This window comes from Anticarsia gemmatalis, chromosome 12 (genome assembly GCF_050436995.1).
Source record: "Anticarsia gemmatalis isolate Benzon Research Colony breed Stoneville strain chromosome 12, ilAntGemm2 primary, whole genome shotgun sequence".
Classification (NCBI taxonomy): Eukaryota; Metazoa; Arthropoda; class Insecta; order Lepidoptera; family Erebidae; genus Anticarsia; species Anticarsia gemmatalis.
In genome coordinates this window covers 10111686-10131061 of record NC_134756.1, presented here as the reverse complement: position 1 = coordinate 10131061, position 19376 = coordinate 10111686, and the positions used below count along the sequence as shown (strand labels likewise).

The window sequence follows — 19376 nt, the reverse complement described above, 5'->3', positions numbered from 1 at the left end:
ATCGCGGGATTGTTTGAAGCGGCATTTGAAAAACGCCGGCTGCCCGCTGCCTGTGTGTGATCGGTCTCCTGAAATATGATCGAAAGTTAAATACTTGAACAGGTGGTCAAGACAAACAGACATTGAAACAATATACAACAAATTGTATTAGTTGTTAGACTGCTAAAAACTAAACCGATAGACAGTGGTTTCATGGTGAAAAAAATAGAGGAGTGCATTTAACCACGAGGATTTTTGGGATATTGTAAGTATTCATTAATATTTTTCTTTCAATAAACTTACCTTAAATATAGCGTATAATATTTTTTACTCGTTGCCTATAACACACGATAATCTTATTAGATTTCATGCTGTTTTTTCGAGCAACGAGTTCATTAAAATCACTAAGCTAAGTGCTAAGCTATATTTTATACTATATTTTTCGCAATATTAATCTAAAATCCGTACATTTATTTATGACTTTAATTCAAAAATTATCCCAGGAAATGCTCAAACTATTTCCCGACATATATTAAAGCTTTTTTCTTAAGATTACTCTCGTATATACCTACCTACTTTGGTAGGTAGTTAATTTTATATTAAAACATAAAACACGAGATTTTAATAAGGGGCGAGCATTAAATGTAAAATTTATTAGATTTAGATATGATATCGTGAAAGAAGGCATATTTAATGAGTTTTAAATAACTTTTTGTTGGACAAACTTTATAAATGATTGAAGACTTACTTATTAAATACGAACTTACGATTATTGAAATCACGTTTATGGTTTATTATAATACACATAACTGGCTAATAGCCAGTCCAAACACTGGAGCTCGTATATTAAATACTTAGGTAGTTACTAGATTTGTGAAAATCCCTAGGTTGGTAGATAAGCGGTGTTTTTTTGTTTTCCAATTCAAGTGAAAACACAAATGTTTTAATTAGGTTACCATAAATAATTATAATACTTATGATCTCAATTCAGTACCTACTTAATTATAGACTAAAAAAGGATTGAATTAAAAATTAATTAGGTACCTATACATCACACATTTTTGTATTCTTAGATTTTTCATTGATTATTGCCAGCAGCTGCCAATAAAGCCTTTTTACAGAGTCGACCGATAGACCCTCATACCAATATTAAAATATTTACTTTTCATTCACCCACATCTGAGTTATTTTTTAATTTAAATATAACCCTACCCAAAAAGTTATTAAGTATGGTAACCTTAATTCATATAGATTTCAGCTTTTGGGGTATCATTATGAAAGGATTTTTCATTCATTTTTTAACTCACAAATCGATTTTCATACTTTTCTAGTTTTTTACTTATGTAAATTAATTAAATAGGTAATTAGACGTATTAGTAGTAGTAGTGTATTCTTATGCAACCTATAAAAGGTTTGTAAACATTAACTAAGTCATGCTGAAATTGTATTGACGATAATAAAACAAGAACTAATGTTTAATTTTCTCATTAACACAGATAATGTGTTAGTGTTAGAGGTTTTAATGCAGAGCTTAGCATAACAGTTACAACTGCAAATAAACTGTTACAAATTGTCATGCATGACGCAAAGAAAATTAAGTACTTAGTTCTGGTAAAATCTCAAAAAAATTCAAAACAATCACTTGGCAAATCAAACGAAATACTCTCAAAAAAAAATAAAAAGCTTGAGTCTCCTTTCCTTACTTTAATTTCCTATGTTCTAGCTTGTTGAAGAATCGCAGGCTGAAAGTGGAATAAAGCCTATTACAGATACGTATAGTATGCATAAGAATCGTGTGCCCTCTTCCCTTAGGGGCAAGTAGAGACCAGAAAACACAAAACCTATTATCCATTATCATAATGAATATACAAAAACGGCATTTCCCTATTACTACGTAAATTAAGTAGTACATTCATTTGAATGTATTAAAATCTTACGTAGCTACTATAAAAATCTATTTCAACCCCGACAAATTCCATTAACGTAAAGTGCCTCCCATTGATGGAAATAATTGTAATTAAAAAGCTTCAAAATACAGATTTCTTATTATTCCTACACCGAAGTTGAAAGAACACGATATCAACAAAGTATTAGGTAGAGACATCGTTGTTAATTTTACAAAGTAGTCCCCTTCTAAGAATAAGCCGCCGTTCGTTTAAATGCCATTAAAGTATTAAGGGTGTCAGATGTTCTCATCTTCAGGACTTTTGACGTGCCCCAGATATTAAAATAACGACTCAAATACTAATATTGGTTTGACAGTCCTTTAGTATTGTATGCGTGGCCGGTCAGCCAAAGAGATTGGGTTGAGTGGAAATTATAAGACCAAAAAATCTACTCAGTAAAAGTAATGACATATCTTCTTGGTTCCTATCGTAAGCAGGCAAAAGCATAATTAAATATCTTCTCCTCTGCTTAGCCTTTCGAGATAAGAGCGTTTTCTAGAAATATTCAAATTACGTCTGGTAACAGCCATTTGCCCTCATGTCTTTCACAAAACTTTTTATGACTTGAAATTAACGATTTCAAACTTCGTGAAGCATATAGGAGAGCAGTTAAACATTTTTGCATGACTAACTCTCTAAGCAGAGCCTTTCAACACATTAAGAGTTACATAGAAAGTTTTAGTACTGTAATATGAAGTCAGGATCCTTAGAATGGCATTTTTAATAAGGTGCTTTGAAAATGTAAATATTCTCTAGCGTGGACCGTCTTATGCTGATGCACTTTGTGCTTAAAGAATTTATGAGCGCCACATCTGTTTCTTCGATAACAGCGTTATGATAAATAAGGAATGAGATAGCGTCTCGGACTGTTATAACAGACTGTAGTGACGCTTGAGACGATGCATACGATTTTATCGCAGTAGGAAGTTATGGGAATTTAACTTTGATAAAATTTTACTTGGACCGAATACATTTTCTTCTATTTTTATAAACGGTTTCGCTTTAAATGTAACTACCATAGTAAATGTACAGATTGTACAGCGTAACAAAAAGGATTTGTAAAAGCAGGACAAAACAAGTGCTATAATAAGCTCCAAAATCATAATAATAAGCCGGGCAGTTAATTAGATGAAATTCAAGCTTGATCTCGCAAAATTGATCCTTGAAAATAAAGAATTCTTTTTACTCGGATTCACGTGCTCTATATCCTCTTATAAATTCAAATGCTTCTGAATACCCATTTAAATCATGTGCTTCATTCATATGATGAATGGAAGCGACCCTGATTACACAAAGTACACTTTAACAGTTCATTCAATTAATGTAAAGAACGGGGTGTCTGCACCACGATAAGACGTTGAAAGAAATTAATTTAAAAATGGAACCATTCAGTGCATCGCGGGAGTAGAATTTTAATTAAAAAATGTCCGCCGCGGTGCGAAAAGAGATTTATTTTAACAATTTTTCTCGCCTCACTTAAATCTAATTTCAACTTCAATTTATTTATAGTGGTTAGATTACATTTCTAATTTTGCTAACTTACGTGACTTGATTTTTAATTTATAGGTTTGACGAACCCTTTTTAAATAACTATATTGTCTTATCTTATTGTCTAGTTTTACGACTTGGTATATCATTTCTATAGTTATGAGCCAAAATGCAAATTAAACTAGCTTTAATTTATTTTACTGACCAAAGAGCATGGTAAACGAGGATTTCCTTCATACTCCTGAAATTTTTACAACTAGGGCAGCATTTTTCGTGACCTGAGACTTACTTACGTTATCTTCAATCAATCTAAAATATCAAAGTAACTTAAACGACGAATTTATCATCTCGATTTATTTTTAGTATCAATTTATTCTGTCACCAAGTTACAGTAACAGAAGCTTTTACTTGGCGATACGCAGAGGCAGAAGTATATAATAGAATTACATTCAATTGTCGTCTTCAAGATATGATCAGCAATTAACCTTAACTTGGTAGTGATTGCATCATAGCGAAAGTGTGTAGCCACAATTCTATTATCCTTTTCCTTTTCATTCTTCAAGGAAATTAACGGTCAGTCACAAAAAGACTACCTGAATAGGAAGAATTACATATTTATTTACCGGAATAGTTTTGTACATAACGAAAATACTCGCATTGATAAGCACAATTTAAACATAACTTGTGCCTGTGCTAAGAGGCGATATAAATATCTTTATTTGGATAATAGGGAATATGCGTAAGATTCAAATAACGCTCAAATATTTTTTTTCCTAAAGTTTATTGCCTAGGAATTGCGTACACGTTAATATTTTTTAATATAATTACGTTTTGAATTAGAAATTATGAAATAAAAAGTGCAAAAAATACGAGAAAAATTCAAATGAGCTGAAACGCAACGCTATTGGTCGGAACGAGTTGTGACGTCAAAGTCTATAATAACAAATAATACTGTTCTCAGTTCTGTGCTGTTAACGATTTAATTCCATTTTATTGTGATTTGAAGTAAATATTGAAGTTATATTACATTTTTTTCGTAAAAATAAAGTCAAAAGACTTACAGAAAAATGACAGATATTGGTTTCGTCAAAGCACAATCGGACAATCTCCCGAAAATTGATGTGTTTATGATGACCACGTTTTTTGCATCAAACCTGGATTTTACGTCTACTGAAATAAAAGGGGTGAATTTTACTATTCACTTGAACAGCTTTGTCAACATACATCTTCTCAGTAGATAATGAAGTGCTGCAACCAGCTTCACAGAGGTTTTTCATTTCTATATCTTCTATGTTCACCTGAGATGAAGATGCACTTGTACTTGCTTCCATGATCAATTTGTGACAAATCAGTTAGCTTTGTAGTGCTAACACTTTGTTTAGCGGGTGGTGCGGATAAAGCTTCTTCAATTATTTCTTTATGTTTTCTCTTTTTGTAAGCGTTTCTCTCCAACGATGGCTGGGTTTCAGTATCCTTTTGACATCGGAATTTGTGAGGTAGGATACCTTTCTTCAATCTTAATACAGTTTTGTGTTTTTCTTGCAAATTCATTATTTTGTACTCAATATAATTAGCTGTATCCTCTTCTAACTGAAAAACAAAAAATAAAACATGAAATTAAATGTGAAACGGATAAATAGTGCATATAAGAGTTTTTAAAATAAAATTAGTTTGCAATAGGCATTCTTGTGCACAAATATATTGAAATTCTAGAATTCTGTTCAGTGTCATTGGGTTTCAGTCAGTCAAGTGGTCGTAATTGTACCAAACCTTTGAACATAGGGCCTTTTTCAAGCAAGGTTGTAAATGCAAGAGGTTATAATGTGGGCACTAGCAAAGTTTAGCAGATAAATAAACAATTTGTACATAAAATGGAATGAATACTTACGTCGAAATGGTCTTCACAACAATATAAACAAGTTCATGGAGATATCATGTCTCTTTTCATGATTCTACACCATTTTTTCCTTACTGCAGCACCTCTTGGTACAAGAAAAAGCACTTTATTTGGTGCATTTTTATTTGTATTTTTACATAAGGGCACGATACAGTACTTGAAAGTTGGTTTACTGCACTCCTGCATTGTGTAATTGAAATAAAACAAAATAATTTCATAAAATAGAGGCCGAAACACGTTTGTAGCTATTCACTAGTTGATTGCTATTATAGACTTTGACGTCACGTCAAGCGCGCCAAAATGGCGGTCGTTTAAAATGATGAAATCAGCCTACTATTTTAAAACTATTTATTTCGAGCTAAATTTCGTTGTTTTTATAGCTGTTTTTTTTTACGTTCATATAATGATGTAAATTATCATTTAAAAAAATAAAAAAAATACACGCATATTCCCTATTGGAGACAAAAGTGTATTACGAAGTATAGAACCAAATTCACACACCACAGAAAAATAAATAAGAATATTGAGTGCACATGAATCATTTCGAGATGTTAAAGACCTATATTTTAGATGAAACAAAAGGAATAGAAGAGACACTTCGCTGCATAATCAGTTTCCAAGGTAATAGCGTACAACACCATTATTCGTATGGAAATAGTATCCTTTGTAATAATAGACTTAGCATGACTGGAGACTCATATTATTTTAATATGCAAGTATTTAAAACATGATGACGAATAAGAATTTTATTTATTTATTTATTTATTAGCAGGCATGCAGTTGTATACAACTGGTTAATGCCTGTATCCTGGTAATTCACTATGATGTAATCATTCATTATACAAATATTTGTCCAGTCTATTTTTGAATTGATTGACAGTTTCAGCTTCGACTACATTCTTAGGAAGTTTGTTCCACGCTCTGACAATTCGGTTTGACAAGAAGTGCTTGTGAGGATTGTTGTTCGACAAGCTGGTACACAATTTTAAATGATGGCCTCTGAGATTAACATTGTCGTTATAAGTAAATAGTTGACGCATATTTTTTAGGTTGTAGTGTCCATTTAAAATTTTGTATGTCTCAATGAGATCTCCACGATGTCTGCGGTCTTTTAAGGTGGTAAGTTTAAAATTTTTCTGAATTTGCATTGAGAATACTCTTCATTGATGGAAAAAGGAAAAATACCTTAAAATCAAATGGTTTCTGCGTTGTACAATGTACAGTATTTTTACAAATAAAGGCAACTGTGGGCTACATAAGATATTTATTAAAAAAAAGAGTAGTATGAAAGTTATGCCAAAGAAAAAATAAAACGTAAATAGTTTTGTACAACTCGCATCGAATATAGAGTTCATAGCTTTTGCGGCACAGGAAATGTGCGAAGCAACCAATATTTTACAGTGACCACAAATCACCTTTCCCACAAAGTAAAACACAAAACAGATAACAAATGATAGTCTCTTCCGGAATAAACTAATTGGAAAAGTTATTTCGCAAATGAAAGCTTTATTCATATGATCATTTCCCTTAATGGAATGGAAGAAGGAATAAGCAAAATAGGTTTATTACCCGCTTTTGAACATCAATGACCACTTGTCAGGCAAGAGCGTAATTAGGTCAATCTCACTGTCTTTGATAAACTATATAGCTTTGATAGACAAGTAATTATTTAAGGAAAATGCCGAATTTTCATTTGAACTAGAACCAAAGTAATTTATAATTGTTACTTTCACTTAAGCTAATTGGTTACCCTTTTCTACGATTCAAATATTTAGGTAGGCATTTAAAATAAATATTCAGATTTTTTTCTCGGAAGCGGCCGGCCAACCTGATTGCGTTTCACTTAGTTCGTGTCTTCATTAGTCCTGAATTAGGAAGTAATTGGTACTGGATTTCTTTTAAAAATCAAGACTGTAATGAAGTTAGATTATTTATACTAAATGTTACAAGTATGTATCGTCTAAATGTTTTTAACGTTTAAAGTTACGGGGCATAATCAACTTAAAGATGCTTTAGAAATACTTACGAAAATCTATATAGCCTTGTTCCGTTGAAGAAGCTTTATGGTATGTCTAAGCTTACAATAAGAGCCTTTGTTAGCTTGCCTATAATATCGGTTTAACATGTTTACGTTCTATTTTTGCAAAATTGAATGCAAAATTTTAACAAACCTGCCAGCATCGTTGTACAGCGGCACACAATAGCTAATAAATTTTACAAAATTGAATACTATCGCTGAAAACGTGCAGCCGAATCAAAACATACCATGTGTTCAAATACAAAGAAACCAATCACAACAGCTGCTATTGATTTTGCAAACAAACTTACTTATCAATCATTGTTTTCAAGATCAAGGATTTCATTATTAGTGAGTGGACAATCAAGGACCTCGGAGACCTTTCAAATACTTAAAGCATAAAATGCCTGATAAACGATCAGGTGCATTATTATGCAATTTAGAATCGGATATCCTTTGACCTTTGTAAACGTAGGTGGTCCGCTTCCCACTTAAACGCATTCGATTAGAATTCGAACCGACAAACCAAAAGCAGGCACCATAAGGACGAAATACGTGCTGAATTATTTGTTCCTTGTTGTAGAATATTACAAATTGGGCGAGTCTCGGAGGTGCCAAACACACCTGAGTAACCACAAAGGAGTTCGATTTAACAATCTTTTTCTGCTGCAATCTGTGGAGCTCACAGTATTTTCCTCCTCAATAATTGTTTTCCAAGGGAACCAGCAAATAACGTTTAATTTTACGCCGGGTTTACTTAATACATTAGCTCGAGTAAATATCTTGTCTCCAGTGTTTGCACGACGTCTTATTTGTTACATAATTACTCTCGTGATTATTTGAGTTACTGCAGTCGGTATTGCGAGGAATACAGAGTAGTTTAACTTCTCAAGTTAGATTAGATAGGTCAACATTGCGTAGTTGGCGCGGCATCTATGTCGAATACCTTCGGCACATAGTTACATACACATACTTGCGTGAAGTCCTTTATGTTTGGTCTGAGATTATAGAGGATAGAACTTGTAAGGAATTAAAGATTTAAGGTTGAGGATTCTGAAGATTTCTCATGATATTGGAAAGTTTGATTTTGATTCGGATGCTATAAATAAGTACTAGACACTATTTTAGAGCCATCTAGAGCTAACACGACGTCGACTAAAAAGCAATTTGAAAAGTAAATCGAATCGTACGTAAGTTCCATTTTATTAAATGTAGGCTTCCAACATCTTTTCCAATTTGTAAAGCCACGCAATACAAACTTCACGGATAATTTACCTACCATTCCTTTCAATTCCCGTATTCCTGGAGTATTTGTTATTTGTATAATCTTGTACGTAGGTGATAGTCAATACTCGAGCAAGACTCGAACTACTTGTGTCGAATAGCTTGTATCCCACGCGGCTCTTGTACTAGAGTACCTGCTAGACTAGTTGGTTCGAGTGGTTCAAGTGCCCGCCACCTTGCCTACATTCATTTAATGAACTTTACAAAGTAGCTTTGTATAGTCCACTATGAATACTGCAATATAACAAAAAAAAAACTGTATTCAATTCTTTCAGAGATAAAACAAATAAATGTGTATGCACTGCTGGCATGAAAAAAGAAAATTCTTTTTTAAAAATGTGTTTCCGAATAGTTGGATAGTTGGTGAAATAAAAGCTGTTATGCCGCTGTATACGCTGGATGTTGTTATTAAATACATTTGAAATAAAGAGGACGTGTGCGGGATTTTCTCTCTGCAATTTAATTTACGTCATACGTAAACGTCTTAAGTCTTAACAGAGAGATCCCGCCGCGACTTTTATTGTAAAATAGAGAGAATAATTTCAGAGCAAAGCGGATTTAGAGTACCTAAGTAATATGAGATTTATTTTCTTCTTTATTAGATGAAATAGAGCATTGTGTTAATTTTTTACAGTGTTTAATTAAGTGAAACTGTTATACTAAACTAGTGCCGAAAATTAATGATGCAACCGTATGAAAGTAGTTCGATTATATTCACAAAAACATATCTCATTATAAAGTTCCATCGAACAAACATACAATACATTTCATTTAACTGAACAAAGCTACGGAACTCCAAAAAGTGTGGAGTTTCGCTCTACACGGAAACCGCACCGCTGCAAAACATTTTACAAAGAGCTCCAGTTCGTTACAATAGTGTTAGTTATAACGTTATAGCTGCTACTGCTATTTTATTACCATAGTTATTCCCTTTAAAATTCCGCTTGTCGAATAGTTCCCGAATATCTATTGGTCGTAAATTTTGAGTGAAAAGGCATTCTGCGAAGTGGGAGTATCTATTGGATGGTCCTGAGTTAGGTTGATAGATTGAATGTAATAAATAGTTGGTATTAATCGTTCCTTGATGGGAATAGATCAAAGGAAACAAGTAGTTTTGTGGTGTCAGTCTATTGTGTTGTTAATTGAACTTTTGAACAGATATTAGTTTATTGCTTTCTGTCTGTGCATAGATAACGCGGAAGTTTACTCATTGAAAATATATACTTACCTCCATTTTACCATAAATGCAAAGAACAAAGCACAATGCCACCTGTAATTCACTTTAAAATAAGTAAAAAGCTTAAAACAGTTAAACGCTTGAGGTGGTTCGGACATCAGCATTTTTCCGCACATTCTGGTGACTTTTGCCTGAACGACAGAGCTCATTCAATTTGCCGCCCTCGGCGAGCACTAAGTTATCGACGGGCTTGCAGTTATATGCATAATTTAACCTGCCACATGGAAGCTGACCTACATGCAATGCCCTAGTTTGTCTTACAGTAACTCCGTGTACGTCCCTTCCTTGCATTTGTATATTTTTACTGGAACTAAACGCTTCGGTAAATACAGGAAGAGTTCGTTTAAAATTAAAGAGTACCGAGGGAACTTTTTTCTCGCTTGCTTACACTTCAAAGAAATTAACGAGTCGAAACAAGCGGCCTATTTATCGCAATCGTTAGCTTATCATTTTTATTTGTGGGCAAGTTCATTACAACAATGCTGGCATTCAACGTTTACAAGTGTTTAAAGGATTGTTCAAATAATGGCTCTTTGTTACAAGTTTTATTCGGTTTTTGACCACTGAATCATTACGCGTAAATTGTCTCTTTAGACAATCATAATAATTTAAATTTAATTTTGGTTAATTTGCCTTTTACATTGAATAATTTTGCAACCTCTAATAGCTGCAGAAATGAATTAGCAATAAGCATTATCTATAATATACAGTACACGTTTATAAAATAAAAAATATATAATCCTTCATAGTCTTCAGTATAAAAGCACACTATGACATATCCCTTATTTATTTCAATCGTGTAGACTCGTAGATATTTATATAATTAGCTTCTATTGCCATAATGCACCAGCAGCTGCAATTACAACAATCGCGGTCAGCCACATTTACACGCCCGGAAAAACCGCGCTTAGTTTCATTCACGCCAAGGTTTCACTCTTTGTTTCACTACTTTTGTTCTCCATAACAATATACTAAAAGGTTTTATAAATAAAACCAGACTCTAATGCACTTAGCTTCCTTTCAGCAATCTAATGAAGCTAGACAATCTTGACATCGCGTGCGGGGCCGCATCAGCTTCAATCCCTTCTTAGACATGCCGCTGATTGCAACAATTCTGCTCTGATTGTCTTTCATAGACTCGTAGGTATATTTCCCTTGTTAGTCGTAATTAACGTTGCGTTTTCCATCTGTTTATGGCTGTGGGTGGCTTTTATACTTGCAGTGATAGTAAGTAGTAAATGATAATCCTGGCCTTATTACAGCAACTTTGATTTTCTTGCAAGGTTAGAGCTGGACAATCATAACAAAAGAAAACCAGAATAACACACTGTTTCTAGGAACATTTTTGAACTTCTATTTTCCAATAATCACATACATACACAACATAACAAGTCTGTAGCTACTGAGATGCGCATATTGAAGGGAAATTTTGAAGGGTGCCGTCAACCTGACGTAGCCTGATTCAGATGAAGCAGCCTAATTGTCAATTCCGACTGTCGTCGAATCTTCTTTGACACAAGGTCCTCTGCTCGACCGACTACCAAAGTAATGTTGTTAGCCAGACATATCGACCTAAATCTGAAAAGCGTTTTCACCAATCACTTCTCTCAATAATAATCTATATAAATATCCGCATCGCTCAGTTTTATAATTAAAAGTTAAAACTATATTGTCTATTTATGTAGCACGACCCGTATCTTTTAAATAGAATTGATAAAAGCTGTCGGAAGTTAAATAATAACAAAAGTTAGACTTATTTAGGGCTTGTTTGTATAATATAACATTTGTGTGGGAGATTTATATTATACCATGTAGGAGATGTTTTAACGCAATGTTATGTCATTTAGATTGTGCTAAGATTACGGTTTGCTAAAACACTTATTATTTCTATATATTTCATTGCGTAGCGTACATAGTCTAGTAGTTAGTTTAGTAGGTATCTCTTTGTATGACGTCGTCAAAATTTACTAAATTACTAACCAATGGTGTAACAGATAATTAAATTTTACCACTATTTGGGAATGCGTAATCACGTAACTCACAACCGTTTTGCTAGACTTGATATAAACCAGAAATCCTCCTACTATTTGAGTACAACTCGAAGCATCTAAATACGTGTCAAGTAACAAGTTCCCTTCGAACTTCGAACTCGATCTACTCATACACTATTAAGATCTTTTACCGAACGAGTTACTCGCAGCACTTAGTACTTAGTAGTTAGTTCGACACACTCATGGTGTACCTCAGCTACTCAGCAGGCTTGAAACATGTTGGAAAAGTAGCAAAGTCTTTCACATCTATCGTAGTTTAATGCATGAGTTCGCTTGCCGAGGCTTAACTATTTCATTGGTCTGTAAAATACGGGCGCTCTTAACACTGTTAAGTTTTTAAGATCTAATATAATGTATCTCCTAGGAGAGTTCTCTGAATTATAGTGTGTGGAAAAGTGATTTAGTTGCATACTAGAAACTTTATTAAATAGAATGTACTTAACAATATTTTTTCTGTGTATTTATGTTGGAAGTTAAGCATCAAATTGATTATAAATATTTCCTGAATTAAATTTGCTAGGGTAAACAGAGTTTAATGCATGTTTTTGCCTGACAAATTTTAAAAGTAACATACAATATAACATTTACACATTTGTACAAGATTTTAGAAATTGTGTTGTTACGATTTACAAAATGTTGATTAGGCCTTTTCATCTTTCAATAAAATCATAATATATAAAGTTACAGAAATTAGTGTTGATGACAACATACCACAGCTGCAGTAAAACAGTGCTCAGTCTAGAAGATTAAAGCACTAGACCGCAGTAACTGCTTTTGTACCTATTCCTGTAATTCGCTTTTGCGGTAACAAAAAATACTTCAGCATTGTTCTAAAAGTCTACGTGCTGTGGTTTACGTCCTCTCGATATTCTCCATAAAGTTTTATGTCATGTCTATTTAAGACACGAGTCATGGTGTCATACGCGATAAGCTTTGTGGTCACTGTTTCATACGAAGCTTTATCAGTAGCAGTTAATTACCAAATAGTTGCATAGAAAAAAGAAATGTTTGTACATGATAAGGGCAGTGATAAGTACTTTATAGGGCCAATGATAATGTTCCCCGTTTGATAATAAAAGTTCACACAGTTACATTTAAATCTATTTCAATGTTTAAATGTTTGATATGATTGTTTTGTGATTTTCTGTATGGTTCGAATTATCCTCTCGAAAATTGTAATTGGGAATATTTATCGCTTGTTGTAACGTCCAGTCATTTGGCCTACGGCCATGCTTATGCTGTGTGGACAAAAATGACACATGGCTATCATAATGATATTATTCCTATTAATAATTTTACTAAAGCTTTCCTTTAAATCATTTATTAAATATAGTTATATACAATACCAATTTTATGCATTAATTTTCGTGCCAAGCTATAGCGAATTGATTTGTTTTGATTTGATTTTAGTGATCTAGGAGGAAAATAAACTTAAAAATTTATAATAATATATTACACTTTTGTGTTTGATAAGTGAATAAACAGGACAATATCCTATTATTAGCCATTACAAAATGCAGCGTTCCAAAACAGACTATATTTTAAACAATATTTACGCAACATAAATAAATATAACGCGTGAACACGTGAAAACGGTTGAAGTTTAACTATCAGTTAATAAATATCAGTAACGCACCGTTACTGAGAAACAGCGGCATAATTTGGTTAATTTTAAACATTACACAACGTGTTCCGGCTACAAAGAAGAATTTTGTTAGGAATGAAGGGCAGATCATAATTAGCAAAAGTTTGATTAAAATTAAAATAAGGGTGCAAAGTTTAATGAACCCGTGCATTTTGATAAATGCAAGTAATTTGTAGAATGTATTATCATTATTAAAATTAAATTTATCACCCATCCTTTGCTGCCTTTGCTGCCTTATTGATGTACATCAATCTGCGTCCGTTGTGAGGGAGAGTCTAACGTTTAGTTAAATACCTTGGTAAAACGTGGTATGGATTAAATAATAATTAATAGTTGTGGTCTTAACGAAATAGTCGCGTTCTAAGGTCTTCCTGAGAAGCAGACGAACAATAAACCTCAAATTTATACCTAACCATAATGTCACCAGAACAAATGTATGCCAAAATTTGGAAACCTGCACGTGTTTCGGTTGGCAACAGTTCTACCAGTTTCTGGTAAACACAAAATCAAATGCACATTTACCCAGTAACATCAAACTAGCATTCCGAACGTAATTATCACCACAACAGGCGAATCAGCGTAACTAAACAACTAGTTAGTACGATACGGAACTAATTATAGCTGCATTTGAACTTACAGAGTGCAAATAAAAGAGACTGGCTCTTTGGTAGGTCAATGATCAAATGTGTTCTTGTAGTCACGAATTTTAAAATCTTCTTTTGTTAGGTGCAAAAGTAGTTTCAGCTTAGAACAATATGGAAATTATTTATACAATTTATTTGTTTTTAAAAGCGACATTTAATTATGTAAACTCCCGATTTGTTTCACGAGTTCAACTTAAGACTTCCTTTATTCTGGGAGAAGACCCGTATCCAGCAGTGGGATTGTAACTGGCTAAATATTGTTATTATAACGATCAGTAAATATTCTTTTGACGTATCTAGAGTAACAATAACTTCAAACAATGCAGCTATCATCTCTAGCTTTGTGACTAAATCGTTTCTGACATTTATTTCTAGGCTAACAGATTCTGCAGAATATTTTAGGGCTTAAATCATTTGTGAAGATATTTGGCTATTGCCTTTTCATATCGACTGCCGATGTTCTTGACAGCCGGTGCCGAATATAGGCCTTATGTGCTTCGGAGATACTTTGCTACGAGTTACTGTTTCTATTCGGATAGGTTTTGACAAAGACGATATTTGGTATACTATTACAGTACTAATAGTTTCAGATATATTCACTTGGTTACTTTTGACAGTTAAAAACATGTATGTTACCATATGTGTGTGAAGTAGTTTGATTCCACAGGTATTTTAATTTAGGAAACCTCTTTTTTGGGTTGTGGCTATTACTTAATTTCATAGCTTTTTTGTCTATTAAGTCCCTCACTATCCAAGAATAATTAATATTCAAGGAAGATGTATTTAAAAAATAAAGAGCAAACTTGACTAAATAAAGAAAATCTTTACCAAGACCTAGTAAATTATAATAAAAGCAAAATCTACGCAGTGGATGCTGTTGCTAATAATGGCTGCACAGAAACTTGTAGACCGCAAACAAAAAGAGGGCAGGTCGAGTGTTACATAGGTCAACGGCAGGGGTGTTACTGAACCGAGAAGAGGCGAAGGGGTGCATCAGACAAGTCTAGCCGAGATAATAAAGTAATTTATCTTGTAACTTGTACAAACTAAGCTCACATTATTTTGATACTTGAGAATTTAATGTATTTTATCAGTGAGTTGTTCAGTTGAGTTTACTTTTGATCAATTTTCTACGTAATTTCACCAATTATTGCGGTGTTTTTTTTAGTGAATGTTGTGGTAATTACTTATACAAAATTTGTTAGCTTAAGCATATTAAGATGTGTGGCAAAATAATGTTATTCATACATATACAGGGTGTGGCGTAAATAATGGATAATCCTTTACCAGCGGATGGGCGACTTCCCGACAGATCTAAAAATTAAAATTTACCTCTGGCACAAGTATCATAGTTTTTGAGATTTTGGCCATTTTGTGTGTTTTTTAAGAAAGCGATTTACGCTCTTAGTTTTTGATGTTGCGATCACAAATTAAGGCTTTTTTTAATCCGTTTCCTTTTTTTAATTCCGTTTTAATCAAAAATAAAATTAGTCGACCGGCAAAAGTGTTAATAATTTAAGTTCTTTGTAATATTTTGACAATAATCAGTATTAATGCTGCATGTTATACCAATGCCATCAAAAACATTCTGTAAAAACCACAAGTCTCGCCGTAAAAAGTTGTGAGATCTATATAATACCAAGTCGATTAATCTATTTAGTCTCTACTTAAAGGACCTTCTGTCTTAAGTTATTACGTATGTTATTATCATGCCAATTTAAAAAAAAATACCTTTAAAACAAATAGACCGACCTGGCCATCGCATGATTTGATTATTAGTATGTATCACACACTACACAGCACGACGAGAAATTAATGCTCCTGAAATGTTAATGGCGAATTTGTGTTTTCTTGCGATGACCAAGTCGATCTATTTGTTTTAAAGGTATTATTTTTTTAATTGGCATGATAATAACATACGTAATAACTTAAGACAGAAGGTCCTTTAAGTAGAGACTAAATAGATTAATCGACTTGGTATTATATAGATCTCACAACTTTTTACGGCGAGACTTGTGGTTTTTACAGAATGTTTTTGATGGCATCTCATTTCTTTTTGTAAAGCAAATAGAGCAAATATAAGTCCAATTTGTATGGAAAGCCATATTTTTTTCATAATTCAACATATTTTCCTATGGGAATGTTGTTCAGTTTCATGGGCTAAACACCCTTACCCACCCTATACTCCCTCCCGTTATGTCTCATATAGTAGATACATATTTACACCTATTTATTTTATTTTCTACAGAAATAATAATTTAATTAATTAACTGCAAATGTAACCTTGTAATCTTATACATTTATATAGGATTACAAAGTTATTGTTGCAGTTAGTGTATTTAGAAAACTTGACCGAAATTAGAAAATATTGAATTTTTCCCATGATTAAGACACTAAACCCTATTTGTATTCTAAATTTTAAGCTTCCAAGTCTGCTAGAAGTACCTTAGACTTTTGATGATCGGTGAGTCAGTGAGTCAGTGAATCAGTGAGTGACAAAATTAAAAATTTTAACAAGTTGTCATTCTTAAACTACTGGTTCAAATTGACTGAAATTTTAAATATACCGTGTTTATACAATGACTGATTAGTTGCTGAAAATCCGGGCTTCTTGTTTTATCCACAACGAAATTATAGGGGTGTCAAAAATAGCCCGAATTGCTTCGAGAAAAGGATGTTACGGCCGTGCCGCTTTTTTTTTGCTCGACTTGCGGGGGCACTTCCGTGCCCCCAGATTTAGAATTCTAATAAAATTTAAATTAATGCTGCATGTTATACCAATTTAGAATTCTAATAAAATTTAAAAATTATTTATGGCGTGGGCAGTAAAGCCACCATACATTTTTTTTTCACCACAAGTGCTCAAAGTTGCACGAAAGTTGTGAAAGATTATAAAATTTAACTATGAATGCATAATTTAAATAAAAAACAAGTAGTAGTAACAAAACAAGATTGTAGATTCAATAGCACATCTATTCAGGATTTATTTGCAAAAAACGGATTCATAAAAAGCCTTAATTTGTGATCGCAACATCAAAAACTAAGAGCGTAAATCGCTTTCTTAAAAAACACACAAAATGGCCAAAATCTCAAAAACTATGATACTTGTGCCAGAGGTAAATTTTAATTTTTAGATCAGTCGGGAAGTCGCCCATCCGCTGGTAAAGGATTATCCATTATTTACGCCACACCCTGTATATAGCCGAGTGGTATAAGTTGACACCTCCCACGCAAGTGGTCGCAGGTTCGAACCCGAGGCAACACACCAATGACTTTTCGAAGTTATGTGTGTATTAGAAATAATTATCACATGCTCCAACGGTGAAGGAAAACATCGTGAGGAAACCTTGCATGCCTAAAATTTGTTTAAAACATTTATTGAGGGCATGCAAAGTCCCCAACCCGCACTTGGCCAGCGTGGTGGACTCAAGGCCTAACCCCTCCCTCATTACGGGAGGAGACCCTTGCCCAGCAGTGGGACATTAATGGGTTAAATTTATTATATTTATTATACATATATTAATTTCGAATTAACTTTTCGCAAACGATCCCTAATGATTACAAGGAATCATTAAATGTACCAAAACTTTGATTTTTATTCATACAGTTCCCAGAGTCATGAAATATGTTATTGGAAATCTCTTTGGAAATTACACTGAATTCAAGCTTATTTCCTAGAACAGAAAATAATTTCGTAATCCCTAGAACGATCCAAGATTGCTATTTAAATTCTTGAAAGATCTTTGAGCTGTAATAAGCGTTTAATTGCAAACTTGCAGTCAATCTAGGCCACGAAATTAATTGCACCGCGTAGCCTACGCTTATGAAGTCCTACAAAATAAACCAAGAGGTTGAAAAAAACTAACGAAAAAAGTCAGACGTCCAAGTTTACGGTTGGTGCAAAGTAATGCAAAAGTTGAATAAATCTTTGTAATGAAATGACGTACAACTTACATTTTGGTATAGTACTTACACTTCTAAAAGTACTTTCGTACAAGAAAAGGTTTTTGAGATTTGTTACTTCTTTATTAGGTTTAATTTTGTAAGTTGGGTCATGTTATAGACATTCGAGTATGTCTGCTTTCGAAAAAGAACTAATACCAAGTAAAATATTTAAGAATCAGTGAACATGCACGTGTGTGTGTAGAAATAAATTTGTGGTAGTTACTATCTTTATCCCTACAGTAAAAAATAAAATGGTATTTTCCTGAAACCTTCCAAAAGGCTATCATTTTCATGCGAAAGTAAATTTTCTAGAAATTTCTCTGAGGAAGCAGACCGAGGAAGATATCAGCGGGGACATGATTCCGCCATGTGATTGAAAGTTTCAATTACTAGACGGAAGATTGCAATATTGCACACAGATGGCATACGCCCGCAGCAGCGTGCGGTCTTAGTTCAGAACAGTGTGCTCCATCACTTTGTGTAAGTGTCTTGAGATACGATTGCTTCTATCAAGCGTGTGGATAGGCTATACATCAATGATCTGTTTGTTTCAAATGTTGTTGGGAAAACTACGTTGGAGTCCGTTGACAGAAAATATTGTAGAGAATAAAGGGAGCAAATGTTTTATTTGTCGTAGTGTTTTACTTGATAAAACACTAAGGCAGCTTTGTTATCCTTTAATGCATCAACGCATGCATGTTTTTATGAAACCTTAACTTTAAATATTTTTCTGTTTTTTCTTTGGACCTAACTTCCAAGCTTCTAAAAGAAGAAACTTCGTTTTTCCAGCCATGATGGTTCCTTAATCCTGCCGCCAAATCGTTCAACTTGGACCAATCTAGGAAACTTCTCTTTACGACCTCCATCCCGGTGACCTGTTTCACTAAACACCCATAAAGCCCTGCAGGGTATACTGGCCTGGATTACGTCATTGTCGTTTTATGACTGTTTTGTTTGAGTTACAGCGTTCGGCTTTTTTGGCCACTCTGCGGGCATAATCACTCAGCGGATAGTACGAAGTCCGTCGTAAAATTGACGTCTGGGCCATCAAACTACGAGTATGACCATTTGGAGCTAATTCGCTTTAAACGATTCGGATTTTCAACGAAGCGCTTTGAAATAGAATCTTTTGGTCATAAATTCTTTTCGATAGCATTTGAGAATCCATGAGAGAAAATTATGAAGACTTTTATTTGCGTTTTTTTTCTATTAAAGCGTCATTTAGGTTTTTGCAGCGCAGGGT

General features: G+C 33.5%; 1 protein-coding gene across 1 annotated transcript in view; it reads left to right on the top strand.

The window, feature by feature from the left end:
* The first annotated feature begins 1 nt into the window (after nucleotide 1).
* The window catches only part of LOC142977199 (uncharacterized), an 82962-nt gene continuing 63587 nt past the window's right edge, over nucleotides 2-19376 (top strand). The window contains exon 1 of the mRNA XM_076120953.1: nucleotides 2-244. The gene's annotated coding sequence lies outside the window, so the exon portion shown is untranslated. The remainder of the gene's footprint in view (nucleotides 245-19376) is intronic.